This window comes from Mandrillus leucophaeus, unplaced genomic scaffold (assembly GCF_000951045.1).
Source record: "Mandrillus leucophaeus isolate KB7577 unplaced genomic scaffold, Mleu.le_1.0 Scaffold353, whole genome shotgun sequence".
In the NCBI taxonomy this organism is placed as follows: domain Eukaryota; kingdom Metazoa; phylum Chordata; class Mammalia; order Primates; family Cercopithecidae; genus Mandrillus; species Mandrillus leucophaeus.
The window spans coordinates 1,346,347-1,363,501 of NW_012103732.1; the positions used below are offsets into that span (position 1 = coordinate 1,346,347).

Here is a 17,155-nt window from a genome sequence, read left to right on the forward strand (position 1 = left end):
CAGAAACATAGAAAACAAAAGCAACACCAAGAATGTCACACTCAGACTGCTGTGAAGCACGTGGCATTGAACACTGGGAATCTGTGGGCCTCACCTGCAGAGCTGACTCCTTCCCTTAGCAGCCCCATTTCTCAGGAGGAGCAGCAAACCCCCATCTCCAGTGGAAGGCAACCAAGTCCATTTCCCATAGCCACGGGCAGCCCCTTAATCACTCTGAGTATTTTCCACAGGCTGGGCTATATAGAACTTACCCATTCAGAGAAGGGGTTATTTCAAAACTCAAAGTAAATTTGTTCTCTGAATATGATCTCATTTCCACATTTCCTAAGCTTACCAGCAGCTTGAGTTTCCTTTTTTCTATTCATAGCAGTTCCTTAATCTACTTTTGACTCAACCCTTATCAAAGCAGGTATAGTTCCCTCAGACGTTTGTCTGGAAAAACCATGTAAGTGACTCAAGAACAAACAACTAAGGAAGCATGAGCACTCTTGTATCATCTTTATGGTTTAGTATCCTTTATTTTCTAGAAGTGACGCTTTTGTATTTAGCTTCTTTGTATGTATTAACTAATAAGACAAAAACAGAAAAATATATACAGATAGAATACATATTTTACACAAATATATATATATGTATGTATATAAAATGTGTTGGCCAACACCATTATAATTTACTGCGTAAGGCGTACACATTAAAAGAAAAAAAAAGATAGCAATGTCTCCTTTAAAAGTTATGCCAAAATTAAAACCTATGCCACTTGAAAAGGTTAAAGCATACTATTTCTAACACCTATTAAACTTCTTTGCTTTCTTAAAACATTCTGTACAGATACTGCCTAACTGTGGAAATACAGTACATCCTTTTCCACTTTTTAGCCCCTAAAATAAAACTAGCTCTCTCAAGGCAAAAAAAAAAAACAAAAAAAAAGAGGTAGGTTTTGTTTTGATTTCTTCTCATGTGGTATCTCAGCTCATGCTGGGAAAGTGGCTGCAAACGTGCTCACTGTGCCCACACTGTGGATCCCCAGGCTTGGGGCTGGAGCATGAAGTTCTGTGAAACTTGGTTTAGCCTGGGCTCATTTTGGTGCCTGAGCCCAAATATTTCTTGCCTCTTTCTGCTCCTACTCTCATGCCACTGTTCTTTCTTTATTTCTTTTCTTTTTTTTTTCTTTTTTTGGAGACCGAGTTTTGCTCTGTCACCCAGGCTGAAGTGCAATGGCGTGATGTCGGTTCACTGCAACCTCCACTTCCTGAGTTCAAGCTATCCTCCCGCCTCAGCCTCCCAAGTAGCTGGGATTACAGGTGCATGCCACCATGCCTGGCTAATTGTTTTGTATTTTTAGCGAGCTGGGGTTTCACCATGTTGGCCAGGCTGGTCTCAAACTCCTGACCTCAGGTGATCCTCCCATCTCAGCCTCCCAAGTAGCTGGGATTACAGGTGTGTGCTGCCACGCCCAGCTTTGTTTGTTTGTTTGTTTTTGTTTTTGTTTTTGTTTTTGAGGGGGCAGGTCTCACTATGTTCAAGGCTGGTCTTGAACTCCTGGCCTCAGCCTCCCAACGTGTTGGGATTGCAGGCATGATCCACCATGCCCAGCCTCATGCCACATCTTGATGTGGGCCTTCGCTTATTTTTATGTAGCTGTTAGCCCACTTTTGTACTTGCCTTCTCAGCTTCCCTCAAGGGGCCTAGAAGGCATCAAGTCAAGACAACTCTAAAAGTTTATTCTGATGAATAGTCTAAAGCCATGACTGTCTGTTGTAGAACTATCTGTTCACTTTAGCCAAAACACAAAGCAAATATACATTGACTGTAGATCTCACATGAATTTTATCATTTCTTGCCATTAAGCTTATACTATAGAAGCCTGCCAGTTGGGGACAAGCTGTGAAATTTGGGTTTTATAAGTAGATAATACCATGAAGATACAGGTAATACTGTTCTTTTTAGTTCTTGTGATTGTCCTTTGGGCCAGTAGCAAAGAAGCCATCCTGGCAGAGAGGCTGACTTTGGGGTCTACAGACACCCAAAGGGCTCTTGGATAGAATCCCAAGGTTCTATAAAATTGGATGGGGAAAGACTCGCTTATTTATTTTCACTAACCTGTAACTAAAATTCAGCAATTTTTTTGATTAAGAAAGCAGGTAATTGTCTTAGTCCATTTGTGTTACTATAAAAAAAAATCTGAGTCTGAGTAATTCACAAGGAAAAGAGGTTTAATTGACTCATGGTTCTACAGGCTGTACAAGAAGCATGGTGCCAGCATCTGCTCCTGGTGAGGGCCTCAGGTTGCTTTCTCTGAAGGCAAAAGGCAGTGGGGAACCAACAGGTGCAGAGAGCACATGGCAAGAGAAGCAGCAAGAAAGAAAAAAGGGGGAGATGAGAGGATCCTTTTTTTTTTTTTTTTTTTTTGAGACTGAGTCTCTGTTTCCCAGGCTGGAGTTCAGTGGCACGATCTCGGCTCACTGCAATCTCCACCCTCCTAGTTCAAGTAATTCTCCTGCCTCAGCCTCCCACGTAGCTGCGATTACAGGTTCCTGCCACCATGCCTGGCTAATTTTTTGTATTTTTAGTAGACGGGGTTTCACCATGTTGACCAGGCTGGTCTCGAACTCCTGACTTCAAATGATCCACCTGCTTCAGCCTCCCAAAGTGCTGGGATTACAGGCATGAGCCACTGCGCCTGGTCAGAGAAGCTCTTTTCAAAACCAGTTCTCTTGAGAACTAAGAGTGAGAACTCACTTCTGCAAGAATGGCACCAGGTCATTCATGAGGGATCCACCCCCATGACCCATATACCCCCCACCAGGCCCCAGTCCCAACACTGGGGGATCACATTTCAAAATGAGATTTAGTGGAGCCAAAGAAACCATATCCAAACCATAGCAGTAATAAACAACAATCAACACCTATGACTCAGTCACCAACAGCTGTTGCTAATGCTTTGAAACATCATTTACGTTCATCACCATTTTGAAGGTACAATACTTATTTAAACTCATCAGTAGATCTTATTTAATGTATTATTAAAGAAACATCTAACTATATCACATATTTTTAAAAAGTGATAACTATTCTTCAGTATAATTGGTTTCTTTGGTATCCTATGCATTTAGTTTTATGCTTTTAAAAACAGCATTCTGAGAAAGAGTCAAGGGTTCTTCAAGACTTCCAAAAGACGCCATGTTTTTAAATCAAAGATTGGTACTTCCTGCACTAGGTTTCTTGAACTTTCAGTTATAGATACATCAATCACAACAGAAACATGGTGTATGATAATGGCCAATGCTTAAGGAATTTAATTTAGGCATGGGCTTCTAATACGGGTTCACCCATCCTGGCCTAATACGCTTCAATGAAAGGGTGGAGAGAAAAAGAACCTATTGTCAGCAAGCTTTCAGAACTGCAAGGCAAACCATTGCATAACCACAGGCTTGATTCACTAGTTGGCCATCTTTATTCAGCTTGTTGAGATTATGATATTCTTGTCTTCAAGGATGATTACAGGTTACTAGGCCTTCAGGTTCAAAATTGCCCTCTGCAGCTTTTGTGAACTTCCCTGACTCCCTATGTATTGCCAATTGAGTTCCCTGATTTTTTGTCCTAGAAGTTCTAACATAACTTTGATTTAGGGTTTCATTTAGAACTCTACAAGAAATAAGGTTCTTTGTCGCCAACAGAAATGGACTATAATGTCAGGTCCTACTGGACTTGAGATTATTTTTCCCTCAGTTTCAGCTGATTCATATTCTCAATGGCTGACTCAGTTATGACTCAATAATGATGACATCGTTTTAAATTATAAAATTCGAAGAGAACCATGGACAGAAATAGAAGGGGAAAACATGTAAAATGAATAAGAATAAAAAGAAAACATGTCAAATGAATAACAGTGTTCCTTTGTCTTGGTATAAAACGGAAACTTTTCTAATAATAACACATCATTTACATGAGTGCTTTTATAGTCATTATTTGGTTTGATGTCCATAGCAACTCTGTGAGGTAAGCAGTTGCAGAAGCTGAATCTCAGAGAACCTAAAGGACCAGCTGGAGGCCTCAGACGAGAAAGTGAGTCCTGACCCAGGCGGGGGATTCTTCTGCTCTCTGGACCTGGTCTTCTTCTCACAACACAACATCTGAGGAACCCAGAGCCCTTTGGTGAAACTAAATAAAATGACATAAACAGAAAGAAAGAACTGTGTGCTGACTGAAAACTGAATGAGATTGAGGAGCAAAATACCAAATATAGACTGGCTCACGTCTGTAATCCCAGCACTTTGGGAGGCCGACCCGGGTGGATTGCCTGAGATCAGGAGTTCAAGACCAGCCTAGCCAACATAGTGAAACCCCCTCTCTACTAAAAATACAAAAAATTAGCCAGACATGGTGGCACGTACCTGTAATCCCAAGTACTTGGGAGGCTGAGGCAGGAGAATTGCTTGAACCCGGGAGGCAGAGGTTGCAGTAAGCTGAGATCGCACCATTGCACTCCAGCCTGGGCAACAAGAGAAAAACTCCATCTCAAAACAACAACAACAAAAACTAAATATAGGCACAATGCCCAAGTTTTCTGGGAAAGCTCTTAATGTTCATAACACTCACAGAAGAGAAAAGAGGACAGAGAAGTATCATTGGCCATTCTAAGGAAAAGAAAGAGATGATCATGTACATGGAAGGTAGGATCCGGCAAAAGAACCTGGAAATCAGAAACAACAGAGAATCTACCTTAAGTTCTATCTCAATTTTTAACAAGTTTACTGCTGATCTCCTCATAGGTTTGCTTTGTTTTGATATACATACACACACACATAAATATATAAATAAAAATATCTGCATGTATATTTGATGCATTTCTCATGCTGCCACTACATAGTATGATCTATGATGCAAATAATAATGGCTTGGGTTTGTAAATATAATTTCTATATAGTTTGTTGAATCACATGCAACAAAAAATATCTAACATATTTGGTTCTATTCACAAATAAGTAAATAACTCCAGGTCTTGGTTGTTTTTTATGGCAATTAGGACAGATTTTTGTTTTGTTTTTTAATTATCTCTGTCCCATCTACAGGGAAAACTTTGTGCTCATAAAAAGAAAAGGAGGCTGGAGGGCCCTGGCTGGTCGCTAAGCATTGTACATGCAGCCAGTTGCTACACAGGTTTCCCGATCCTGATTTGAATCTCAGGGGCCAGAGCTGTGTGTTCCACAAAAGGCCCTTTGAAACTCCCTTCCCTTCCTGGTTTGACAAAGCCCTAGACGAATGACCTTTGAGGGACGGACGCATTGGTTTGGCTTGGCCTCTGATCTCTCATGAAGGACTGTGAGCCACACTTGTCTGGCTGGGATCTGCTGCCTACTTCCTCCATTTTATTTAGCTCTTTGGTTATTTTCCTAATGAGCTGTCTGTTTGTCTTCAGCCTTCTAGCCAGAAGATGAATGTTTGGAAATCATAAACTAAGTATGCAGCACTTCGGACCTAAAAGGAGCCGTTCCATACATTGTGAAATCCACCTACTCTGGAGCACTTGCCGGGGCTGTCCCTTTATTCTATCTGGCTGTTGGCTGGGCAGTCATGCTACCCTCCAGTGAGAGCTGTCCCCAGCCTTGCATTTACATTCTCCCAAATGCCCACCTCCATAGCTGCCCTTCCTCATCTCCCCCACCTTGCCAGATGTGCTTAGGAAGCTAACAGGCAGACCATGCACATGTTTAGGGCAGCAGCAATTCACAGAAGAGAAGGAAAAATTAAAAATATTTTAATCAACCAGGTGGTTACCATGGGAGAAATTTTTCTATTTATGTTCTGGCTTTGAATAGCTTTTATTTTGAAGATGGGGTAGCAGAAAATGAATCTTAATATCTTTGATTCATGGAAACTTTAAAGGTCTTTATCAGGTACTGCTTTCTAGAGTTCTGCAGACTGATTTTTGCTACTCCCTGCTTCCCAGTGAGTCTTGCACCCCAAGCTGATGTGACTCAGGAGTTAAATCCTGCTGGAAATCTGGAACTTGTCAAGCCTTGATCTGCCTTAACATGAACTATTCAGCTCCTATTGTTCCACCTTTGCATGACCCCAATTAAGGCAATTATAGAACCCAATACTTTCAGAGTCTTTAAAGCCAAATGATAAAGATTTATTCCTTAATTTTGGAGTAGTTTGGAATCTTCATTTTTGTGGAGTTGATGAACACTAAGTACTTACTCTCTTCGCATATGGAAAAAGAATTGTATGACCTCCATCTCTCATGTCTTCTAAAAGACTTAAGTGCATATTTTCACTAGATCCTACATAGACCCACTATATAAAATGGGCATTGATGTTTTTATTTTAAGACGTAGGAGGTGCTATGTAACCAAACTATCCTAAATTGTAAGATGGAGTTTACACACCAAGGTAGAAGCACCTGTGGACAAAATGCCCCTAGGAGTCAGCTTGGGTGAGTACATGTTTGCTGCGCTTGTTGGACCATTTCTGCTCTAAGTCACGCCAGATGAGGTTGAGAAGATTAGGGGTTGACTTAGCAGCTGTTAGTTACTACCAAATACTGTATGAGCACTAGATTTCAAAAAACTTTGAAATATATACATGTATGTGTATATGTGTAAATATATATATAGTGTATATATACATATTTGCACAAAAAGTAAACCAGGTAGACAGTGTACATCTCTTAAAGGAATTACAATAGCACTTTAAAATAAAATTTAAAAAACTACATTGCCCACAGCATTTAAAATATAGTGTAGGTATTTTTGACAGCTTTATGAAGTTTTGGAAAAAATAAAACTATATGCAGAAGACCTAATGATTTCATTTACAATGCCAATTTTAATATTGTGTTTTCAGAGTTCAGACAACCAATACATATCCTCGCCCCCAGCGCCCCACGTATCTTTTCCTTGGTAGCCTCGTGCTGGGCAAGAACAAAGGGACTGAAGTGGCAAGATCTACTCCACATTCTGTCCTACTCCTCCTTCTACCCCTTCTCCTTCTACCCCGACAGGAAGAAATCATGGGGAGGGAGATTTCTGTAAACAGGAGGCTCTTGCTCAATGCTCTGGGGAACATAAACCCCAAGTCCTGGCAGAGGGGAAATCTCCTCCCACTTTCTAAAACTAGACAGTCGGGCCTAGTGTGAACCGTGGAGTTCAGCAGCACCGAGCCATCCTGAGTGGTCACAGTGTGGCCACATCAAATCGAAACACACAGGCAATTTGAGTATATTTCCCCTGCCAGTTTAGGATGGAAATGAGAGTGAGAGGAAAGGCCCCCAAGAGCCCCAACCTTTTACCCCCCAGGTCGCTGGTCGCCTCCTTAGGACCTCCAGGACAAACTGCTCCCCTCTGTGGTGTGGGATGTGCTTGCGGAGACAGCGCGTTTGTTTAGCCTTACACATGAATGTGGAGCATATGGAGAAGTAAACCTCACTGACCACTGCTTCCCCAAGTGACTTCTCTCCCACTCCCCTCATGGAAAGCCCTACAAAGGGAAAATCAATCTTCTCAGCTTTAAACCTGCCTTCTGTCCTCATCAGATGTTGCCAAGCACGAAGCGTTACGGGGGCTCCTATCACAAAGCAAACAGAGCTGGAGCAGCCGGAAGGAGAGCTGCTCTCTAAAAGCTTTTAAACACTGTTATATTTTTAAAACCACTTACTGAAGAGGTGAGTTATTTTCTACTCCTCCTTCCCCAGCAGCACAGACATTAAGGTTACCTAGAAACTTGTCCAGGAAGCATGTGGCAAATAACAACCATGCAATAGAAACATCCGGATTTGTCATCTAATAGGAGATGGTATCAGCAAGGTCATATTTGGGTAGAGGTGGAAGATGAAACTTCATCAGCTTGCATGCCCCAGCTATTGGGGGGCCATTCCCACGTGCTCCGGAGGAAGGAGACTTTGCTTTTATCTTAGCTGGGAGGGCCTTTGATTGGTACAAGTTGGAATTGAATAAGATCTGAGATCGATGCGTCTCATACTGAAGACTGCCTATGGGAATAAAAAGCAGAGGGAGAATAAAAAGACATGAGGTGGGGTCACCTCTACCCTGGAAGAACATCTAATCCGTAGGATGGATGAAATGGGATGTACACAGAGAATGACCTGAGAACAAAATTGTTTTTTTAAGTTTCAGAAGCAAAATAATATTCCGTGAAGGACCAGAAGGGGGACAAGAAGACTTCTTAGTGAAGGTGGTTTTAAATCAGGTCTTGAGAGACAGTGAGAACAGCAAAGGAGATGGGAGAGAAGGGATGGGGTGGCTGGCATGGTTAGCGAGTCACATGTACTGAGGACATGGATGTGGTGCCGTTTACTTTGATATTTCATTTCCATTATTGTAGGAGAAGGAAAGGGAGATGACTCCTCTTTATTTTTATAACTTTAACTCCAGACTTTCTAAAAAAAAGTCTTCATTTCATGAAAGCAGTGTTGCTGTTTCCAAAGAGTTAATTCCTAATGCGTATTTCCAACCAACACCCTCTCTCTGTCAGATGAGGTGATAACATTTGTAATTGCAGAGAAGCAGAAAAGTGTGACTCACCTGTTTCACCATGAAGACTTTGCCGCAGACGTGGGGCTTGGGGAGATTCAGCTGGCATAGAAAAAGCAGAAGGAGCAATGGGCCACTGGGAAAAATGGTCTAGGGATCTTTGCTGCACCCAATTCCCTTTTGTTTTACCCCAGAATATACCCTTTTTCCAATTCATCATAAAGAAGGGGGACTACTGAAACTCAGGAATTCTGGAAGTTAAACTATCTGCAAACTTGTTCTGAGGAATCAGTGCAAACCCACAGGGCCAGCTATGGGACAATTCCTGGGCTTTCCACACTGACTTCTTTCCATTCGATGGTCATCAGTTTTATCAGGGGCATCAGGGATTCTGCGTAAGCCAGTAAAACATGGCCGAAGGTACTTGAGCAACCACAAAAAAATTTGACACTAAAAATATAGGCAGGAAATCTCCACATGCAAACAATTCTCAGGAAGAGGAGAGGGGTGCGTCATAAAAGTCCGGCTGACATTCTACACTCCTCTCAAATTACATGCAGCCAGTGCCGTCGACCTGAAAATATTGAGCAATATTCCAGCCATCCTCTTGTCACATGTGCTTCATGAATGCTGGGCTCATCAGGCAGGAGCACCCAGGTGTCAAAACACTCGCCAGGGAACTGAGGAATGTGGCCACGGTCTTCTTGGCGAGACCTTGACTGTAGGAGGCACCTGACCTCAGCTCCTCTGAAAATGGAATGAGGCACTTTACAGATCTGTACCTGGTCTTCCCCTGTCACTTTGAAAAGGATAAGAGGCAGGAGTTTAAAGTATGAGTTGGCAGTTGAAAGATTTAGTGGCCCTTCTGACATCCCATGGTCTCAGGAAATTCAGTTAAGCTCTCTGTGAGTTTCCATTTCCCCATCACTGAAATGATGTGAATTCATGCTACCTGTTCAGCAGATATGAAAATGCAGGAGACCCAGGCATTGTTCTATGTGTGGGAGAGTGTATGTGTATTGGTAACAACTGTTTTCTTTTCCAGACTTACTGTTCTCACTACCCTGATGTATCCAGATCAGTTATAACCTATTACTTAGCAAAGTTTCAGTTTAAATTTGTGTCCTCTCACTCACACATAAAACACATACACACACACACTCAAAAAGGATCAGAATTTTTTTTTTTTTTTTTTTGAGACTGAGTCCACTCTGCCACCCAGGCTAGAGTGGTGCAGTCTCGGCTCACTGCAATTTTTGCCTCCCAGGTTCAAGCAATTCTCATGCCTCAGTCTCCTGAGTAGCCGCCTACTACTCAGGATTACAAGCACCTGCCACCATGCCCGGCTAATTTTTGTATTTTTAGTAGAGATGGGTTTTCGCCATGTTGGCCAGGCTGGTCTCGAATTCCTGATCTCAGATGATTCACCCGTCTCAGCCTCCCAAAGTGCTGGGATTACAGACATGAGCCACTGCGCCTGGCCAGAATTCTTTGGTCTTTTTTTTTTTTTTTCCAACTACAATATGTTTTCCTGAGTGAGGAAAAAAGAATTTACATCACAAGGCAAAAATTACTCATAATATTGCATGCATCTATGAGAACATATTACAATACAAGCACCACTTTCCCTGGGTGCCAGGGGTGGGGCAGTTTAGCTGGAAAAGCTAAATTCTGCTCCACTTGGATTGAAAACGTTCAGAAGTTTTGTTTGTTTATGTATTTGCTTTCTTGCTTACTCACCTGGGACATCTAATCCTTTAGTCTGAATAGTGTCCAGTGAATACCCTCCTGTCCCTCTCCTCAGTCCTCACCCAAATCCAGTAAAGCAAGAGATCAGTAGGGCAGTCAGTGGGCTCACACCAGTGAGGCCAGGAAAGAAAACAGAGCTCAAGAGGGTCCACAGGAAGGTTTCCTTCCTTATCTAGTCCCCAGAGGCTTTTTTTCCAAGTAAAACTCCCCAGGAACTAAAAACAAAGGAAACACAAAAAATTCAACGTGGTGTAGACATTTTGGTAGAAGAACTTTTATTGAACAGTAAGAGCAGATTTCACCAGGTGAGAAGGGGAATTGAAAATTAGGAGAAAAATTCCTAGGGGACCAGTTAGCCAGAACAAGGAATGGGGTGCAGGGAACTTCTTAGGGATATATCTTCCCCGCACTACGGGTAGAGGAGCAGCATCAGAAGCAGGGCACTGGAGAGAGGCATAGAAGAGAATCACCCTCTCCTGGCCCGGGCAAGCTACCTGGTGTACCTTCAAGTTCAGGCCAGCTGCTGTTCCTGCCGGCTCTTGGAGATGAAAAGGTTTCCCATGCCCCTACCTCCTCCTGAGTTAATTCTCTCCAAGTGCTTCTCTTGATGTAAACCCAGGGTGCTATTAGCAGGCTCCTTTTTGTTCTCTTGCTCAAATCCTTTCCAATCTGCGGAGCTCTGCTGTTTCTAATTTCTAACCTCCATCTTGTTTCTTTGCCCCAATATTGAATTCTGCCATAATCTTCAGATCAGCTCTAGTTGTCTCCATTTTTTTTCTGAATGCTAAAACCTTCCAGCCATCTTCTCTTCCACTCCCTGCCCACTCACGAGTCACCTGCATTTCTTACCACAGTCGTCATCCTTGTTTCCATGAACGATCCTCTCCAGGGCTTCCTGCCAGAAAAGTATTTTGCAAGTTTCACTTGAATTTCTACACAATATAATTCTGAACATGTAAATAATATATAAAGCCAATCTATGTTTGGAGCTAAGAGTGACAACAATCTCTCACACTACAGATCCGTCCCAAGTTGGTAATGCCCTAAAAATAATAATAAAAATAAGGTGCATAAAAAATACTCAAATCCCTTCGGTTAGTACAAAAACAACTGGTGACCTAAAAACTCAAGGAATGGCTCAGAGTAAAGGGAAATGTAATGTTGACTCTGGTTTACAGAAAGTGAATCTGAGTCATGGCAGACCCTGAAATTTCACATGAACTCATTCTGCCTGTAAATGCCCCGGCATCAATAGTGAGCAAACGTGCATTCTGGCCAGCCAGGCAGAAGCACTTTGTTTTCCATTGTGCGGTGACGCCAGATCCCCATTGCTTCTGACAAAGGCCCTCGTCAAGCCTGTGTGTCATCGCTTGCGTTTGCCACAGCTGCAGCGAGGTGCGTGCAGACCCACTTCCCGACTGCGCATCAAACGGACTCCCTCGGGCCAAGACAGGCAAGCCGGGTCTGCGCGGGGTGCACTGCCACCTGCTGGACTTCATGTGGTGGAGCAGCAGCCTGGAGAGGCTGCAGAGTCCAAAAAGTCCTGTCCTTGAGGTTTGCTTTCTGACAACGGCCAGGCCTGACTGCAAGAACAAAAACACTAGCAGAAATATGCACCCGTTACGCAAACCAGTCCTTAAGGCTGCACGTGATCCTTTCCTAACTACAGAATGTGGTGTGGCGCGTATGTGTGCACCAGTGTGTATGTAGGGCAGGGGAGGGAGGGTGCACCCATTTGTGGCGGGGGGGTATAATGTGGTGTGTGCATGTGCATGTGTCTGTACATGACCTCTCACAGGTAGGAAAAGTGGCATCATCGTCATCTTGTTGGATTGGTAAGGAATTGTTCAGTTGACGGAGATTTTTATATAATTTGTTCCATTTATTTCCTCGCTACGCCGTACAAGTAGATAAAATGTTCTCGACCAAATGAATTGCCAGTGCTCTGGCTTTCTAGTAGAATTACTCATGACCTAATCACACTGGAGGCTGACAGCTAACTAATGATCTTACCCTCTTCTCAAAACACTTTGCCATATGAGAACAAAGACTGTCACGATCCCCCAGCCAGGCAGGGCTGGCCCTGGGCTTGGAGGAGGCGACCAAGTAAGACACAACCAGCTATGGGAAGAAGTCAACTGCTTCCATGAGGCCAATTGTGGGTGTCTCAGGAAACAGACAAGTTGAGAGTCTAGATTTCTGCCAGATCCTCTGTCCCTTTAGAGACATGCTTGCGTGTCACATGTATGAGGCAACTTTCCCTGCCTAGGAGGTTACTGACTTAAACCCAGGGACACTTCTTGAAGTGGGAGGCCTGACAGACAAAAACAAAGGTGTTTGATGAATGGCCCTGCTGGTTGGTGATGTGGAAGTGTTTGCTGACAGTTCTGTAAACACCAGGGAGCCAACAGATTGAGTGTTCTATATTTTCCTGGCTACTAAATAATAACAACTACAGTTTCCTGACGCCTTACTCATGCCAGGCAGAAGGCTAACTGCTTTACCTTTGTATTTTTGTTCATGAAATCCTCAAAATTGCTCTATAAGCCATGCACTATGATCAGCCCTGCTTTCCTGGTGAGGAAACTGAGGCCCAGAGGGGTAAGTTCCCTGCCTAAGGTTACACAGCTCAGGAGTAAGGGGAGGACTCAGGTCTCTGTGGGCCAAAGGCCAGGCTCCTGATGCTGACCCTCCTGCTTCCCTGCCATTAGAGCCCTGTGAGGCCCAGACCTGCCCTCTATTTTCCTGCTCATTTTAGGGCCACAGTGACTCACCAGCCACATGCCCACACCACTCATTTTCACGGAGCCTTCGAGTTTGAGAGCAGGGCTTGAGGAAAGAGTTTTCGTTCACTTTGTTTTGAGCCAGGGCAACAGACTGGGAAGTGGTTGGAACACACAGTTCTGGGTCAGAGGTCAGAGAACAGACAGGACTCCAAAGGCTAAAGCAAACAAGATTTCTCACAGCAGCTCTGGCTGCATTGAGACCCGTGGGCTGGGGCTGGCCAATCTGTCCCCACGTGGGATAGACTGTGTCCAGAAGGGTGGCCTGGCCTGTTCCTGGCTAGAGCAGATGAGGAAACCACCGTCCTGGATTCAGCTCCCAGTTCTGCCACATTCCAACTGAGGGCCTGTGGGATAGTTGTGAAGAACCACATATGGCAACGTCATCTCTCAGGAACCCAAGACACCAAGGCTCCTCACTTTAACATGGCAGTAACACCAGCCAGCATGCCGAACTGTTGTGGGGTAATGAATGGAAGCTAATGTATGAGAAGGAGCTGTTACACTCCAGGACTCTAGATACCGAATTTTATGGTTATCAGTTTCACAGCAAAAAAAAGAAAACAAAAAACCTCTCATTCTCATATTATTCTTATTAGTTCTGGCATGCACTTACATGAGAAATGGCGAAGGGATATTCTGCTTGCAGTCTTTTGCCGTCTGGCAAAAACTTTCCAGACAGGGTGTCATCGTGTGCAGCTTCCATGATGCAGTTTGATCCTGATAGGTAACAAGAGTGACACGTTTTATCAAAATCTTCCTATGTGGCTCAAGGTCACTTCCACTGACACCAGTGCTATTAATATTGCCCCCATTAAGCCAACCCGTTCTAAGAACCAAAGAGAATACCATAGTTCCAGGTTTCGGTTTAAAGGCGCTGATGGATGAGAGTAAGAAGGGAATGAATGAGGAAGTCCAGTCCTCCTGCAGGAGCGGGGAAGCTAAGACCCAGGCCAGCACTGTTCCCCGACAGCCTTCTCAAGGGTGCGGGGCAGCCACGCGGAAACTGGCACTCACTAGGCCAAGACAGCGCAGCCTCCAACCTTCAGACAAAAGCCTTTTGTCTGGGAGGTGCTGGGGGACACCACACAATGCTGTTTCTTTCTAAATTATTTTTTTCCCCCGAATGCTATCTAGATCCTGGAAATCTATGTCCATGAAATGATTTTAAAATATCCTATATGATAAGTGAACACTTGTCATAGACATGAATGTCCAACATCAGGGGCATGGTTAAGCAGAGGATGGTGTATCCCATGATGTTTATGAGAGTTTATAAACATGTGGAGGGAGGGTACAATAGCATAAAGGAAGGCTTGTGTTAGGCTCACATATGAAAAATAAAGAAACGAGAAAAAAAAAGCTGCAGGCAGGAGCATACGATGGTAGGGGCTGACAGCACACAAGATACATGCTGAAACTATTCTGTAGGATACTGAAATGGTGGATACTGACCTGCATTCGTCAAAACCCACAGAACTGTACGACACAGAGAATAAACCTTAAAGTAAATGATAGACTTTATTTAATAATAATGTATGAATATTGGTTCACTAATTGTAACAAACATATGGCACTAATGCAAGATCTTTGTTACAAGATGTTAATAATAGGGGAAACTATGTGCAGGGAAGCAGGGCAGAGGGAAACAGCTGTCCTAGCTGCTCAATTTTACTATAAACTTTAAACTGTTCTAAAAAATGAAGTCTATAATTTTCTTAAAACTAAAAATAAATAAAGAAATAACCAGAAGGCAATACATCAAAATATGAATAGCACCATTTTTGGATAGTGAGATTATGACTAACTGCTTTTTCGTTTTTTACTTTTCTGATTTTCTGCATTTTAATTTTATCAATCAGGTAAAACTAATGAAAAGTTTTACAATCTTGTCTGCGTGACTATTCTCTGCGGCAGGAACTGTGTTGGCTCACAGTGCTGTGTGGTCTAGTTCCCCAAACACAGCAGGAATTTAGTAAGTTTTGTTAATAGAGCATAAGCACTTTTATATATGTCTTTAACTCTGTCTGCCTTGCAGCCTGCAAGCTGGTCGCCTCATGGCCCGAGAGAGGGCAGCAAATTAAAGTAATAATTGTGAGAGGAACAGATCAGAGCATCTAACGAGTGGTTGGTTGGATCACTGTAAATTGAAAATCTCTCCTTAAGTGGCTAGAGGCCTGCGTGGGCATCTCCAGAAGCCTCTATTAAGTGGCATCAATGGGTAGAGTGGTGGGTGCTGATATAAGACCAAACCCAAGATATCATGTCATCAAACAAGAAGCATGGGCAAGGCTTTGGCACATAGAAATTGCTGCAGTGGGATTGGTTTGAGAATTGGGAACAATTATACCAAAAGAATTCTTAGCTGAGTGTCTGATTCTTGGTGAACAGTCAACAAATAGTAACTGATACTTGAGAGCATTAGAGGGGTTTGTTAGATCCTAGTTTTAGTATTATTTAGGAATAAAGCTCAGAGATAAAGCAATCCTTTATATTAAAATTGTTTTACAATTTACAATGCTTCTTGACATTGATCTCATTAACTGCCTTCATTTGTAACCTTGAATGACTGCAAGCTCCTTGAAGACAGGGCCATGTCTTGGTTTTGTATCTCCCCCTCTTAACACTATGTCTGGCACATGGTGGGTTCTTACAATGGAGTAAAGGCTCTTACTGCAAATTCACTGATGCCTCCCATCCAGAGGTGATGTCTATGTATTTTATTTCCCCTTTTGATTCTGGGCCTGTGACTATTTTGACCAACTGAGTATGGTGGAAGTGACATTATGACACCTCTGAGCCTAGCCTTAAGGCAAAGTTGGTCTCTTGGAGCCCTGAGCTTTCATGTAAGAAGCCCAGCTACCCTGCTGATGAGTCCCTGTGGAAAGGCCTAAGACGACATGGAGAGGGAGTGGAGCCCAGCAGAGTCCAGCCTTCCAGCCTTCCTCGTCAAGGGATCAGATAAGTCAGCAAAGCCATTTTGACCAGTCCAGATCAGATCAGCTGCTATTTAAATATCTCAAAGGACTCCAACTGACTCCACAGGGAGCAGAATCAGCCAGCTGAGTCCTGTGTGAGTTTCTTATCAACAAAAGTCATGAGATACCTCGAAATGATTGTTTCAGCCACTAAGCTGGGGTCATTTTTTATGCAACAATAGATAGCTAGAACAGCTCTTACTAGATGTTTGCTATGGATGGATAAATGGATGGGTGGATGGGTGGATGGGTGGATGGATGGATGGATGACTTAGAAGGGCCATTATTTTTCCTAGAGGAACAATGCTCAGAGAAAAAGCAATTTGCCAGAGTTCCTATAGTAAGCATTTGTCATTATTTCCTCCTCCCTTAGCATCTGAACCTCCTTCTCCTTTTGGAGAATTTTTGGTCTTATTAGGTAGAGCTACTTCAAATTACAGAAACGAAAATACCATGTATGCCCTTCCACAGCCTTCCTTAAAGCTAAGGTACAGGCCCGTGGTGCAAGATCTTCCAGTGAGACACTCCTGCCTCAAAATGAATCAGAAATTGGGGCAGGCTCCATTCCAGTGGCTGGGGGGCAGCAGTTGGAGTCTCAGCAACACAGACCCTCCAGAAGCCCCGCAGCCATAGCCCCAGCAGCAGGGTCCCGTGTCCAGGCTCCCTGGTACAAGCCCCCCAGCCAGGTCCCATGTCTAGTGATATAAGCCAGGGTTGCTGTGTCCGGCAGCAGCAGTATCTTCACTGCATTGTGAATCCAGGCCGTTCTTCCTACCTCCAAGTTTGTCATCTCTCCCTCTCAGGGGTGGGGTGAGCTATGCTGTCCTATATGTTTTTAATAAGTTTCCTCTCTGCTGAAAGCTAGGAACCCTGGCTGATAGTACCAGATGCGGATTTCTCATTCTAGGATGCCATGTTCTCTATGAATAGTTTTCAAATGGTGTCCTCAAGGTCCTAGGGTTCTGCAGAGGAAAAACAATGGGGCAAGAGAGCAGAACTCAGGACCCCCATCCCCCACACTTCCAAACAAGCCGCTTTTACGTTTTTTTTGGAGACAGAGTCTCGCTCTGTCGCTCAGGCTGGAGTGCAATGGTACAATCTTGGCTCACTGCAACCTCTACCTCCTGGGTTGAAGTGATTCTCCTGCCTC

At 43.5% G+C, this 17,155-nt stretch overlaps 1 pseudogene across 1 annotated transcript in view; it reads right to left on the bottom strand.

Annotated features, from left to right (window-relative positions):
• Positions 1 to 10,506: 10,506 nt before the first annotated feature.
• Positions 10,507 to 17,155, bottom strand: part of LOC105546287 — a 13,191-nt pseudogene continuing 6,542 nt past the window's right edge. Inside the window, exons 3-4 of the transcript XR_001007071.1 lie at positions 13,644 to 13,747; positions 10,507 to 11,827 (exon numbers count right to left, since the gene is read on the bottom strand). The product of XR_001007071.1 is annotated as a putative uncharacterized protein encoded by LINC01554 (transcript). The remainder of the gene's footprint in view (positions 11,828 to 13,643; positions 13,748 to 17,155) is intronic.